Source organism: Passer montanus, unplaced genomic scaffold (assembly GCF_014805655.1).
Source record: "Passer montanus isolate IOZ18808 unplaced genomic scaffold, ASM1480565v1 scaffold5, whole genome shotgun sequence".
Classification (NCBI taxonomy): domain Eukaryota; kingdom Metazoa; phylum Chordata; class Aves; order Passeriformes; family Passeridae; genus Passer; species Passer montanus.
The window spans coordinates 11,743,179-11,755,707 of NW_024369929.1; the positions used below are offsets into that span (position 1 = coordinate 11,743,179).

The window sequence follows — 12,529 nt, forward strand, 5'->3', positions numbered from 1 at the left end:
CAAGACGTGGGAATTTCTTCAAATAACTAATCAAATCATGTTCTCATGGGTGGGTTTCAGCTCTCTAGTACTGATGAATATCAAAGAAAAGTTTCAAAATGTTTACAAGTCAGATACAGGCAATGCAAGTGCCTCACAAAGGCAGCAGTTGCCATTACAGCGTGATTGTGCAGAAGGAGCACTGCCCCTGGCCAGAACAGCCACATCAGCTCCAAATGAACCTTCCCCCAGCTCTCCTGGAAAAGCACCTTCTCACTGCATCCCTGCCACAGGGAGCACCTGCACACACACCCATCTGCAACCCCAGTCCAGCTGCTGCCCTTGAACTCTTCTTCAGCTCCAGGGATCCCCATGACCACAACAGGGAGAACAGCAGCTAAGGCTCACCCAACTCCTCTCTGGAGAAGCAAATCAAAGTCCAAATGGGTTCCCTAAAGGGCATTTGCCAAATCTCTGTGCAGGGACTGGGAGAGAGACAAGGAAGGAAACAGCAGAAGGAAAATTTTGTTTGCTGCCAGGAACCAGAGCCCAACCTCATGGGTGTGGGGAAGAGCATTCCTGGAACAGGCCATGGGGGGACAATAACCTTCAAATGGGCTTCTATGGAAGAGATCAGAGAATGGTTTGAATTGGAAGGGACAGCTATCCCTAGATCTGGTTGCTCCAAGCCCCCTCTACTCTGCCTTTGAACACTTGTGGAGCAGAATTACTTGCTTCTCGAGGGACAGACTCACAAATCTGTGACAGAAAGGTGGGCAAGTAAAAGGCTGACGGCTTGGGTCAAATGGGAGGAGTGAGCAAACAAGGAGAGAACTGGGTCAGGAAGAGCCCGTGTGACTCAGCCAAGCGCTCGCACAGCAGGAGTGTGGAAATGTGGAAATCTCCACGTTTAAGAGCGTGCACATGCAAATGCAATATTTTACAATCCTACAGCACTTTTAAAGTGCTCCAAGCACTTCATAATTGTTAATTGAGCAACAGTACTCACAAATCAGAAGCATAAGACTGAGATATAGCTATGTCAATTTTTAACAGTATGATAGCTATCATGCTATAACCCCAGGCAGCAGCTCAGACCAACACAGTGTGTTCACTCTGCATCAATGCGATGGGGGAGAGAACTGGAAGGCTAGAAGTGAGAAAACTCATGCATTGAGTTTAAAAACAGGTTCACAGGTAAAGCACAAGCTTCACACAAGCAAAGCAATACAAGGAATTCATTCCCCACTTCCCATGGGCAGGCAGGTGCTCAGCCATCTCCAGGAAAGCAGGGCTCCATCACATGATGAGGATATGGGAAGACAAACACCATCTCTCTGAACATCCTCCTCCTCTTCCTCCAGCTCTATACACTGACCATGCCTGCACAGGGTCTGGAATATCCCTTGGACCACGTGAGGTCACCTGTCCTACCTGTGTCCCCTCCCAAGTCCTTAAGCCCCAGTCCTTCTCACAGGTGGGATGGGTGAGAAGCAGAAAAGGCCCTGGCTGTGTGTAAACTCTGCTCAGCAGTACAAAACATCCCTAAGTTATCAACAGTTTCCAGAGCAAATCAAAAACACAGCCTCATATTAGCTACCATACAAAAAAATTAACTCTACTCCAGCCAAAACCCGTGCAGTAACTTAGGGAATAAAAGCTACTTTTAAGCAGTCACATACCCCTAACTCCTCCTGCCTCGCAGAGCCCGGGCTGTGTCCCACAGCCAGGCAGTGCAGCACTCCCTGAAAGAGGCTGGTGTTGAGGATTTGAATCCAGACTCCTGTTTCATGAGGATTTGAATCCAGACTCCCGTTTCATGAGGATTTGAATCCAGACTCCTGTTTCAGAGCGTGCCCCGATGCCTCGCGCCCCGCCAGCGATCCGACCCCGCTCCAGCCGGCTCCCTAAGCCGTGCCTTGATCGCCAGCCAAGCCCCACGCAGAGGTAATCTTACCAAAGCAACACCGCTACGTGGCTGTAAATTGTGATTTTGTGCTTGACTTGTGTTATCTGCCTCCTCTTGCACTCTGGCTGCACAAATTATTTTCAGCAATTTCATCTTAAAGCTTGTGTTTTACAGTACTGATTTCCCTTAAAAGTATATTTATTTTTAATTTGCTTTTATTAGTTCAACCATGTTTGCCAAGTTTCAACAGATTACTTCTTCCTCAGCTGCCTAATTTCAAATTCACCTTTCATACAGCTTAAAAGGGGGCAAAAAGTCATCACAAGTAAGTGGGATGTGATGCTTAACATCAAGGTTTATGCAAATACACTTTAACAGTATCAGCTGAGGGTCAAGAATCATTAATTCACTCTGCAACACGGGAGAATTAGAAAGAAAAAGGATGAATCCTAGCCAAAACTTGGAAATATGTATACTCCTGATTAATACAAGGCTACTAGGAAAAAGCAGATGTGAAGTCACACCTTGTTTTATTCAAGGGAAAAGCCAAAGTGTGCCAGAGCCAAAAAGAACTTATCCTACGCAGTGGCAGACTCTGAAATACAGCAATATTACTCCTTCAACATTAATAAAACATGTTGTATACAGAGCTTTTTTCTTTTCAGTCCTTGAAACCCTGCCAAGTCATAAGCTTTTTATGGGAACATTGAAATGAATGTTGATCAGAGCCATACCCATAAGAGTTTTAAATTTTACCACCACTTAGAGGCAAGGGCTTCCCCCCAGTCCCTCACGCATCTGCAAATCTGTACATTTTTGAAAAGCCTGATGAACTAAAAAACTCATACACCCTCCATCTACAAAGATACTGAATTCCCTCTTGGATTACCAGCTGAACTCAGGCATTGAAAGGATTGTGAACTCCTCCACCCTCTACATGAAGTTCCTCAAAGGCAAAATTTTACATTTTATATACAAAAAATAATAGCTACTTGGTAAGTGAAATTAGAGTACCAGAGGTCACCTCATTACCAGGAACACTATATTCTTTTCCCCATTCCTTCCCATATTCATCAGCATCTGTTTTTTTCCAAGGACTAAGCTTTATTTTTCAAAAAGTTAACACCGGCTCATAAAAACACAATTAATTTGGAAGTACAAGGCTCCTGGCACCCAGACAAGTAGTTGATCATTCAGTTGTCACATCTAATGTGATAGAGCCTCAACTGAGTTGGAAAACTTTATAAAATAAAGGGCTTCTTCCTATCTAATTAACACAGCAATGAAATTTAACAGTCTGGCATGGAAATTTCTTTCCAGCGTTATGTTTTTGAGATAACTCATCTACTCCCACAATCTACAAGACCTTTTACAACACACTAAAAAATAATTTACCCTCTCCAGCTTAAAGGCTTCAATTTGGAACCCTCTGTACCAAACCAACCAGGGCAGCAATGATGCTGCACCACAAGACTGCACAAACATCTACTTACCCTGCATCCTTTACATCTGTTCTGTAATTGTAGCACTAAAATCTATGTCCATTGCACTATTTATCCATTTTATCACTGACATAAATTTTAAAAGGTATTAATTAGGTGCAGAATGCTTTAAATTTAACAGGGGAATGGACAAAAAGTACACAGGCTACATCCAAGTAGGTCTGTCTTTCAGGTCCCTGGGCTGGGAACTTGTGTTGTTTGTATACTATCTTGATTTATGTTTATTTAAATAATGCCAAATATTAGTTTTAAATTTACAGTGATTGCTTTATAAGATGTTTCAAATCCTACCAGGATAAAGAGCTTACACTAAACAAAACAGTTTGTTTATACTAGTAATGCATCTCATAGGAAATACTTAAAATCCCACATGTTCAAAGCAGGACAAAATTACAGCCTATCTTTCCACAGAGGGTTGCTATCTCCTGCTACCAAGAGCCAGCAGGACCACATGCAGATCACAAGGCCTCAAAGTTCCAATCAGGAGAGGCTGGTCTGCAGAACTTCAGTAAAGCTGAGTTTTAATGCTACCTTAACCATTCACACATGCAAACCAATTACTGGTGCAGGTACTTCAGTGTGAAAGCAAAAGCAGAACAACACTTTGTCCTTCTCTGAAGTACACTAAATATTTACACATTCCTATAAAGACGCCTCAGCATATCCGAGTCCTGTATTTTGTACTCTGGAACTGTGCTTGTACAAGGACTAGCAGAGCAAAACCCTCCTCTACAGCTGATGCTCTTTTGTGCTGGGATCACAAATTGAAAGTGGATGAGATAAATACTTAAAATCATGGATCCTCAGTAAAATCTCCTCAGCACACTTCACAGCCTCTCTTGTCCAGTGGCTGCACAAATTTTCTCATCTATCTACAGACTGAAAAATATTCCCCCAGTTTGTACACAAAGGACAGCAGGTCAGTTTTGAAGGGGAAAGAAGGAGAAAGGCAGCACTCAAAACTCTAAGGATTATTTATGAACAAGCTGAAGCCCTATAAACTTGGCTATTGAAGAAAGACAATCCTCTCTAGCTTATGCCAAGTGGGTCAGACAGAGGAAGAACCTCAGCAGCCTTCAAAGTCGAAGCAGATGGGGAAGTGAATAAGTGCCCATGTGAGCAAAGAGGAAACAAGATTCTAGTCATTTTAGCTTGTTTCAGAGATTCAGTTTTCTAGATACCATTGACTGACACAAGCAGAGGAGCTCACTTCTGTAACAAGTATTAGAATTGCAGAGTAATTACTTAAGACTGCTAAAGATGCAAAAAAAAAAGTCCCAGTGTGTGCAGATTGAGGATGTTGCTTAGCTCAGCAGGAGGGAAACAGGTGAAGTGGAAGAAAGGTTCTAAGAAACAAAAAATGGGAGAAATCTTCTTTGCTCTGTAGCTATGAAAAAACCTCTTGGGATTCTTTATCATTAGTGTTTTACTATCAGAGATATAAATATTTATGTAGCTGTAAAGTTGGTTCTACTTTAGAGCTAATTGTAGCTCTAATTAGTGTGTTTTTAAAAAAAACACATAAGCTTGCAAGTACATTTTTTGCCCTTTTTGAAATAAAAAAGCAGCAGTCCCCACATGCCACAGAATGACCATACATCACATTCCTTAAAAAGCTGAAGCTGACCTCTTGGTCCTTTCTCAGGCTTTACATTGCCAGACAAGATCTGGGCCAAGACCATTTCCATACACAGGGATGCATCTCTGTCTCAGGCTAACCTCATCATCCAAGTGGTGAAACCTAAAACCAGCTAATCTCCCCCAGGGTCATGATTGTGGAGCTGGGAATCCCTCCATCTGCCTCAGCAATATAAAAACATCACTGGCTGCAAAATAAACAGCACATGAACCACAGAACAATTGCCCCTCCAGTCAATGCTGCTCATGCCACCCACCAAGGGCTAATAATTTTTTAAGACATCCCTCCCCCTAAAAAATACTTCATACTTTGAAGAAAGACCTTGTGCAAGTTGACAACATGCAACTTCTTTTCAATCCATCCAAAGGAAGAACTCCCTCTCCAAATTCCTGGGAGTTTTGCAATCAGACAGAGCAGACCTTGAAGGACCACAGAAATACTTTGAATGGAGAAGTTTTAAACTGAGCTGGGAACAGTGGAAGGAGTATTCAGTGCTGCAGCTTGCTAGGGAGACACAGAAGCCAAGGACATGCCGAGAAGATGCTCATCTTCCAAAGAAAATACTGAGAAGAGGAACAGGCATCCTTCCACCACTTATTTTAGGAGGTGGCTGCTGAGCTGCATCAGCTATTCCACTGGTGTCTCCATGAGCGTTTTTTGTCCAAGACTTCTGCTGGAAGAGCCAGAGCTGCAAAACTAGTAAGAAAACTCAACAGAAAGAGGCACTGAGGGGTTGAACAACACCAACCCACTTTGGATATACACAACTTCACTTACGCAAACTCAAGTGATCTGATATCCAGGGTGGGTCATGTGGGGCACACTCAAGATAGAAATACGTATATTAAGTCTTTGTTTATCCTGTGTGTGTAACTATACATCAAGAAATTTACTAAAATGAGAGGTATGAAGGAGAGGAGAGAGGCTGCTCTATGAGTAACAGCAAGCAGGGGGAACTTCAAACTACAAGCTCTTTAGCTTTTTTTCCTATTACTATTTATCATACATGCTGAAAAGTTAACTACCTTGCTTTAGATAACTGTTTACCATCACAACTGTTCCTTTTAGGAAATATATCATCATTGTCACAGTAACTTCAGATGCTTTGAGATGTAAAGCAAGTACTCCCCCAAATCCCCCTCCCCACTAAAAAGATCCAAACACGGTAACCTTGAAGGACCATGCAGAGCTGCATTTGCTGAAGTCAAACCTTTCTCTGCATGCTGGTGTAGTCTGAGGAGAAAAAAAAATTATATATATATAAAATATATTAAATTAAAAATTAAAAATATTTTTATATATAAATATATTTTAAATATTTTTAATTTTAAATTTTTTATATATTTTATATATTAAAAATATATCTATTTTACAAGATAAACTTATGATGGCTTTTTAACAGCATCCACACAAAAAGGATTTTTTTTTCTATGTGCCACGTACAGTTGACCTGGGTTAACACTGCAGTGTGGGGAGTTGAAAAGGGATCACCTGATGAAACAGAAATACCTCCCTCCAAACTATATTGCTGGAATTCCAGCCAAGCACCCCAACCACAGCAAACAGTAAGAGCTTTCTGGAACAGCACACGTTCTGTGTCAGCAAAGCAGCATTAATACAAAACTCAACTCAAATAAAGGAGCACTGACCCTTGGGAAAGGGTGGGGCTTCATCAGGCTCCTACCACCCCAAAGACCACCAAAGATACTCCAAGCATTACAAAAAAATTATTATATCAAAAGGAGGAAAACAATGTCAGCCTTGTACATATTTTGTTGCTGAATAATGACAGTGTTTACCTTCCCAGCCTAACACATTACTGCTCTGGACCCAGCTTTAAAACAGAGTACATGACAGAATTAATTATGCCCTTTCCTCTTAACTACCATTCCCTGGTTATTTATTAGTTCTGTCTGCATATATTCATAGATGTGTCTAATATACAGTGTTAAAAGGACTTAAAACTGATGCCTAAATACTTCCCTCATTTGCAGAGTCCTCTCCAACCTCTGGAAAGGCAGTGGCATCAACAAATACAGCCTCAGGCTGCAAATTAGTCACTGCTCAAGCAGTTGAGGGAGACATGGGGGAACCTGAAGCACACTGAAATGGCATGTCTCAAGAACAAGTGCTGGATCCCAAGCAGCAATCTATCTCAGACATATTCTCAGAGGGTTCTGCTAAGGACTTTTCCACCTTCTTGGCTCACTCACAGATTGGAGTGCACCAGCTCATCCCCATGTGTTTCTGAAAAAGATGAAAGCTACAACACACAAAATACCCCGAGTTCAGCACCCTGGCAAAGGATTGGCAGATAGATAAACCCCGATGAGCTACCAAAAATGAAAACTAAAGGGAACTCAAAAGACTCCCTGCAGTTTTCTGTCTTCACTCCCCTAAAGTCCTCCCTGAAGAGGAACAAACACCAGGGAAAAGCGGATTGGAGAAGACTTCTGGTTTAAGACAATCAATTTTATTTCACCAAGGTCTCTCATCTCAAGGAGAGAAGTTGCTGTGTTGACCGTTCAGTGGAAGGAGATCAAAAGGAAGAGAGGGTGGGGAGAAAAAAGAAAAGCCTTTCACAGACACTTTGCAAAGAGCAGCAGCACTTTTGTCAGGGTAGATGCTAGGATACTGTATTCCCACCTGAACACTGCAGTTGCTTTTGGCCTCATCCAGGATCAACAAGCAACTCCAACAAACACATCAAATTAACTGTATGTCTAGGAATTAACTTCCTGTCTTGCATCAGAGGTCAGTCAACTCTTCTCTCCACCACAAAGGAAAACACAGTACATTTTGGTACAGCAGCACATTTAGCTCTTCCTCCCATCATCCATGGCACCACGGCACTGGATTCGTGCCCAGAATGCCCCAAAGATAGACAAAATTTAGAAATAGACAAGACCAGGTGCTTTCAATCGACACTCAGATCCTGTCAATGACCAGTTATGTGCAATCTGCATTTTAGAGGTGTAGATGGGGTTCAGAAGATCAAAGGGGGGTGTTAATTTTGTTCATGTTCTCCCCGTCTTTTGGGCTAAAAAAATACAAAAGTCTCAAGCTTTTTATGATTTTTCCATATCAGAAGCTCCTGCCTAAGGGAAGAGAAGAGGATGGAGGAAGAGCAACTATATCTAAAAAACTGGAACCATGAAGGTTGCATTTCATAACAAAATTATGTTAAGTGATAGCAACAAGTTTACTTTCCAGTGGAAAAAAAATGCAGAGCATCACTTGAAAACAAAAATTATAAATTGATGAGATTATGCAGTAATATGCAGATATAACCTGTATTTCATTATTCTGCACAACATCCACTTCATCTGATTAAATGAATAAATGAGGTCCTCATGTCATACTAGAGGCATTACCCCACTTTTGTTTACAACATCTTTCTAGCCTTTAACCACAGCACACGCAGCACAGCTGGCTCAACATTTCAACCCAACATGCAAAAGAAGTTAAGATAGGGGAAGTGATTCTAAAAAAATCCACAGGAAAAAAATCTTGCTTCACTTACCTAAGCAAAGCTGTCATTAGAGAGTTTTCCAGTAATAAAATCCAAGGAAAAAAAAGCCTGAAAAAAACATAGAACAAGGCAAAGTTTTAGTACATAGGATATTACTCTCACTCTTTTTTTTTTCTTGGGAATTGGAAAAGTCAGTGATTTAAAGAAAAAGTAACTTCACTCCATTAGTTGCCTTTCTGATAGTTATTTGTAACAAAAAGCTCCTCCTCAGACAGCCCATGCATCAGAAACAATAGGGCAGATTTTTCACTGCTGCTGCCAGCATTATACCAGTGCAATTCCCCAAATGTCAATCACGTCGGGCTGCAATAAAACTAGTGTTATCCAGCAGATAAAACTAGTGTTATCCAGCAGACGAGTCAGGCCTAAGGCAATTAGCTAAGCTGCCCCATTTAGATTTCCAGTCATCTCTCCCTCCCACTGAGCTGGATTATCTAAAAGTTTGGACCACGTTGTGGGGTGGGAATCAAGGAGTCACCCATGTTCACACACAGAGTAAGGCTGAAGGTGGCCAGAAACAAAAATGCTGCTTATAAAAGATATACCCTAACCATCCCAAAGCTAATTGCAAAAGACTGAGGAAGAACAACACACAGCACGATTAAGAAATCTGGGAAATACAAGACCTCATTATAGGCATAAACATCCAAAGCAAAACACAAGTTCTGGCAAAAATGGCATGTGGCCATGACAGGTTTCACCACAATCACTGCTACCAAAAAACCCAAAAGCTTGTTGAGACTCATGAATGCAGACTGGAAGGAAAAAAAAAAAAAAAAAGAAGCCACACACCCAAACTAACTGAATATGGATGACTGCAAGCCTCCAAATCAAAGAGGGAGTTGACCACTGTTTAGGAGGAAGAAATCATTGCTTGTTCCAAGATTAAAAACTTATAATTCTGGCCCCAGCTGAAGCACTATCATTCACTAATCTGCTGCAATTTAGTCGGGCTGATCCCCCGCTCAGACAGACGGGGCATTATCAAAAGTTCTTCCATTCATTTCGCTTCCTGTGAGGCAGTGAAAGCCCCTTTTATACCCTCCTCCAGAGGCTGCTAAAGGCAGGGAAGACTTTCTGATAGAGAAGATAAGGTAGTTGGATTTATTCATGAGAGGAGGAAGGGAAGTTGTACAGGCTGATTACAGCTGCTCCAAAGCTGAAAACTAGAGGTTTGGAGAAGGGAGGTGGAAGATGATGGATTTCTTATTAAATAAGCATTATACCACTACCATTATTGTTAGAAGTAGCATTAACTCTCCTGAGACTTAATTACAAAATTGAGATTTTACTCTGAACTTGGCATCATCAAATATGCACATGTGGTTAAATAATTCAAAAATATATGAACGAGGTAGAACGCAGTATTTTTAGGAGACTGAGTAAATAATTTTGTAAAAAATAGAATACCTAAGACCAAAGGATAAACTAGGCAGAGTCAGAGGGAAGACACTAGAAATGGTCTCCAGATTGAGACTGTTCACATGTAATTTTCAGGGTCAGATCTTGTTCTTATTGTCGACATGAGCACTCTCAGACTTCAAGGGGGTAGGATGGTGCTTTCCACATTACTTAACATGTGTCAGCAATTTTGAACAGTTGCTTTGCACATTCTTAGAGCAAACCAAGCAAAACCTCACCAGGAAGAGCCCAGAAAAGTACTTGGCGGATGAAAAGCTGCCTGGAAACTCTATCAAGTCTCTGAAAAACATTCCCCCATTAATGTTCAAACAATCTGGTATAGTTAGAATAGTTTTTAAATGCAACAAGATGGAAATGCAAACAAAAACACATTTCTCAAGTTAAAAGAGGTCGAGCCAAAGCAGCAAAGCTCTACCAGAAGTTAGGGCTAACAATGATGGTTACAGGGGTAAACCCTGCCTCTTCCTTCCCTCTTCCCAGACTATTCTTCTCCAAATGAAGGAGCAAAATAAACAAGAATCAAAATACCCACAGCAGAAAATCACAAGCAGCTTTAAAAGAAAAAATAACTCAGCTATACCTCATCATTATTCCATCCAATCCAAATACACATCAAGTCTTCAACTGTTTTCCCCTCTGACAACACTAAATGAGATAAATACAAGAGAAAATTATAAATTTTTTTAATATACTATTATGTGAGTGGGAAAACTTAAAGACACCAGTTTGAATTAGATCAGGATGGAGTGTAAATCTCTGCTGGGAAGAAAGAGGGAATAACCAAATCTAGAATAGCATGAACACCCAACAGAGATGGTTCACAGGCCACCACAGGGAGGGTGAAGTATCAGTGGTACCTATGCAAATGGGGACAAGGCTGACAAATGAACTCTTGCCTAGCAGAATACTCATATGCAATCAAACAGCATCAAGCCACAACAAAATCCAGAGCTTATTTTGATCCACCTCCTCCTTTGGGTTATTTTATATACACTAGACAAAACTTGAGCACAAATTGTACAGTTTGGCCAGGGGTCACATTATTTCTTCTCAGTGATCAAAGAATCAGGGAATGAGGAGACAGCAGCCTCTTTCTATTCTCACCCCAGCTGCATCTCTGCAGACACATCCACTTCAGGCAAAGCTCAGCTGGCACCCCCTCTCCCCACTTTGTGCTCCAGTGGGATCTTGCCTGTTGTAACCACCAACTTCAATCATAAACTACAGCAAACTCTGAAAATGCTCAGATTTAGTGGGTACCTCAGAAAAAGCTGCCAAGTCTCAGATTCCTCCCATAACAAATAAGGCAATATTGCTCCCCTATCTTCACAGACACTTTGCAACACAAATCTGAAGGGACAACAAACTGTTATAAATCTCCAAGGCACAAAAGCATTTTACATGTTAATTTGCAGTTTCACACTTTGAATAAGGCCAAATTTATCAAAGCACAAAGGGTGTTTCCTACAGTGGGAATGTCATAATCGGATGACAAGAGAGCCTGCTTGTTCTGCATGTTTGGTAAGATTGTTGGCTCTTTCTCATCACAAAACAAATCTTGTTACACCAACATTTAATTAAAAACAAGCGAAAGTCCACTCAAGATTTCCCACTTGTTTTCACGTCCAAGGAACCCACTGAAACAAGTTAGAGCTGATACTTCATCTCAAGGAAATGAAGAGGCAGGAAGGAGATTTTCCTTGGTCTTTTCAGCTTAGCAAAGACCCAACTGCAGCAATGTTACAACTGATGCAAAGGAGTCAGACCAAGTCTGAGCACTCTTCCCACTCAAGCACAGACTACAGAACACCACAACCAGAGGCCCAGCCCACTGGTACAGTGCTGGACACAACTCATTTTGTTCAGTGAAAATATGACTCTACACATGACAATTTCAGGAAAGCAAAAAACAAGAACAAATTTACTTGGCTCCTGCAAAGTCAAAGCTGGTTGTTGTGATGGTGCCAGGGTTTGGAGGTCGGTTTGGGTTTTTCTAATGACCCCAAAACCTAAAAGTTCCTACTTCTACAGACCAACTTATGTTTCTCATACCCTGGGTATGGATATACAGCTGCCCAGTTTCTACCATCTGTACTGTCAGTAGTTACACTTGGACTAGCTGTGACTGAAGGCAATGGAAGATTTCAATAGTAGTTTCATTGTCACACAAGCCTGCAATTCCAGCTTTCTGCACACATTGCAAGGGGCATGTGGCATTACCACTGGCTGCAGCAGAGTTCAGAAAGAAAAATCAGGAAAGAAATCCAAAATTCAGAGGGCAAACCCTGCACATGGAAATCAGGATTTGTAAACTCATGACGCACTGCAAGAGGAAGGATTTTCCATCTCATCTCCAAGCACACACTGCAGTGCCAGGAAGGTTAGAGGACTGCCAGAGCATGCACAGGAGGAGGTTTGTCTGCAAACAGAATAAACAGCCTTGACTAAATTCTTGTAACCAATTAAGCAACAATTCTTGACTGAGAAAACAGCATCCTGCCTAATCCTCAACTCCTGCTTCTTGAGCTGGCTTCTTGAGATTTTTA

General features: G+C 41.4%; 1 protein-coding gene across 7 annotated transcripts in view; it reads right to left on the minus strand.

The window, feature by feature from the left end:
* Positions 1 to 12,529, minus strand: part of AKAP13 (A-kinase anchoring protein 13) — a 204,384-nt gene that overhangs the window by 175,388 nt on the left and 16,467 nt on the right. For all 7 annotated transcript variants that reach the window (XM_039723000.1, XM_039722995.1, XM_039722998.1 and 4 more), the window contains exon 2: positions 8,553 to 8,609. The gene's annotated coding sequence lies outside the window, so the exon portion shown is untranslated. The remainder of the gene's footprint in view (positions 1 to 8,552; positions 8,610 to 12,529) is intronic.